Genomic DNA, 3,112 nt, shown 5'->3' with positions numbered 1-3,112 from the left:
AGGGTTTCCGAGGCTATAAATCTTTACAGGAGCAGAAAGCCTCATCTTTCTCCCGTGGAACAGCTGGTAGTTTCAAACTGCTGACCTTGCAGCTCACAGCCTGATTCGTAACCACTACACAGAATCATAATCCATAGAACAAGACAGAGAAGTGAACTTCCCAGTCCATAGAGCAAGAAAAGTTGAAAGACTTAGGGCAGGAAGCTTACTTGTAGAGTGCGGTACTTCCAGGCACTTAGTTGTGGTAGCTAGGTTTGTTTACCCATGGAGTTAGTAGTGTAGAGTACTTTCTAATTATGGTTTATGGTGGAGTGGTTACATTTTTACAAATGTAACAATTATTACAAAATTCTAATAGAAAATTGATCTCAAGGATTACAGACAAGTTTTACTATGTAATCCATTTTCTCTTGGATCACAATGAATTTCACCATCACAGATATTTCCTCTTTTCCCACGAAAGTTTAAAAACTACATGAGTTTCCATTTCAGTGTAAAAAACTGCAAAAAAATAAGCAAAGCATATGCATCACTAATTTTCTGAGATTGGATATCAAGTAGTGTGTAACAGTAATCCCTTGGGAAGGAAAATACTGAGAAGCACACATGCTTTGCATCCTAGAGGCAGTTCTCAGGCTGCAGCTCAGCAAAGAATCAACAGCCACATAATCCTATATACTTTCTGAGTTGAGGACACAGAGATATGAGTTATGAAGAAGGAGAGAAGAAGGAAATAGGGAAAACACTCCATAAATGTAAATTGAGTGAGTACCTACATACTCATGTTTGAAAGAAAACTACTTAGTGTTAGGCAAGTAATAAATGGAAAACTTACCTAAAGAGTACCTATTGTTCATGCAGGCCTAACACAGTTGATTTGTATTATTTGTTTGTTTTTAATATCTTGAGTGAAGAGGATTCACAACACCTAGGGCAATTGATACTGTCCTCAAGATGAGCATGTCTTAGTATTTTTCTGATCCTGCCCCCCCACACACACAATTAAGTTATCCTCAAGTGGATCCTGGTGTTCAACTACATACCAGAACAAATTCAGTAAACTAAAAAACAAAACAATTGCCAGCACAACAAATATAAAATTTATGATGTCTGACATACAACCAAATCTACAAAATTGGTTGCACAACTCACAGAATGTATTCAGTGTCAAAAGATTACACATGTAAAAGTTGCTGAATTGGTGTATGTTCTGTTGCATATAGTTGCAACAATATCAAAATAGAAAACCTACAAAGAAGGCAAAAACAATAGATAATGTCACTGTGATCTTATGTCTCAGACTGTAAAGTCATTTGAACTGCAAGGTCAGTGTTTCAAGTTCACCAGCTGCTCCTTGGAAACCCTATACAGAGTTGCTATGGGTCAAAATCAACTCAATGGCACTTAACAACAACAACAATTAGGGGCTTAAATAAAATAAATTATTAGAAACAAACTAGAAATAAAAAAAGATGAAAAAAATCCAGAACATTAAACCAACTATTGTAAAACTATTTTAAAATTTCAAGAATAGAAAACAGAAAATTAGAAAAATTTGGACGAAAACCCAATTTTAGAAAAGGTGTTGAATGAAACTTCTGGAAATAAAAATTACACCTATAATATCTTAAATAAAAATGTTCTTAATGTGATTAAAAATAGATAGGTCATTGCATAAGGAGAAATCGATGAACTTTAAGACAAAACAATAGAAAATACCTTAAATAAATAGGAAGAAAAAAAAAAGTTGAATAGATGTCAGAAAAAAAGATTTCCTTAAAACCTGTGTGGAAATATTAAGGAGTCTTTTATACATAAAGAGTGGGATAGGTGGTCAATAAAATAACGAGAAAATGTTCTAAATTTAATGAAAACATGCTAGAAACCCCAAAAGAGCTCTATAGGCATATGATACTTTGGAACGTATCATAATCAAATAGTTGAAAACCAGTGGTAAAGAGAAAAGTTTTAAAGATCCATAGAAAACAAGTCACAAACTATATAGGAAAAAATATAAGAATGACAGATACTTTTTATCAGAAATTATGCAGGTAAGAAGACAGTGAAATTAAAATATTTAAGGGCCAAAAACACACACAAAAATTAAAATGGTTTTCTTTAGTGTGGCACTGTGGTCTAAAGTGTCAGATTGCAAAGTTGTTTGAACTTCAAGTTCGGTGGTTCAAGCTCATCAGCTGTTCCTTGGAAACCTACACAGGTTTGTTTTGGGTTAGAATCAACTCAACTGCCTTAACAATAACAACATAGATCATGAGGTACAGCCAGAGTGCTCTTGGAATGCAGGATGGCCAGACTTTGTCTCTCATACTTTGAATGTATTGTCAGGAGGGATCAGTCCCTGGAGAAGGATATTAAATTTGATAAAATGGAGGGTTGGAGAAAAAGAGAAAGACCCCCCAACAAGATGGATTATGACAGTGCAGCAGTGATGGGCTCAAATTTAGGAAATATTATAAGGTTGGTGCTGGACTGGGCAGTATTTCATTCTGTTGTGCATAGGGTGGCTATGAATTGGTGTCAACTCAATGGCACCTAACAATAACATAGATCATGAAATCTAAAGCCTTTTTGCCCATGAATGACTTCAGTCAGGCAGAGCTTAATTCAACCTTATGTCTAGGTTTAGGTGTTCAGATGCCAATTTTTCTTGTGTACCTCATGCATCTCTGACAGACAGACTGCCAGAGTTAGAAGCAGAGTATATTTAAACATTGGCTTTGGGGCCACTTCCTCCAGTTGGCCCTTACAGGAGCATTCCTGAACACATCTCTTAGTGGTCACCTGGATATGATGTTATACTCCAAGAACCTCAGAGATACTCTACAAGTTTTTCTGTCTGCAATGTTCTCTCCCTGCCTTCATAGGACTGGCATTCATATGTGACATATTGTTATTGTCTGTCATGACTGCATGAAGAAATTCATTCATTTTTTTTTGTGTAGAGTTAGAACTTTGGAAACTTATCATGGTTTCGTCTATGATATTCCTTACCCGGGTAATCTGCTAGGGACAGCATACGCAGACCCTGGGTTGATCAGTGGCAGCCCCATTAAACCACCTCTAAATATAATCAGTTTAACCCAGATGCTCT

Source organism: Chrysochloris asiatica, unplaced genomic scaffold (assembly GCF_000296735.1).
Source record: "Chrysochloris asiatica unplaced genomic scaffold, ChrAsi1.0 scaffold00443, whole genome shotgun sequence".
NCBI classification, from domain to species: Eukaryota; Metazoa; Chordata; class Mammalia; order Afrosoricida; family Chrysochloridae; genus Chrysochloris; species Chrysochloris asiatica.
Note: the sequence above shows the minus strand (reverse complement) of the source record.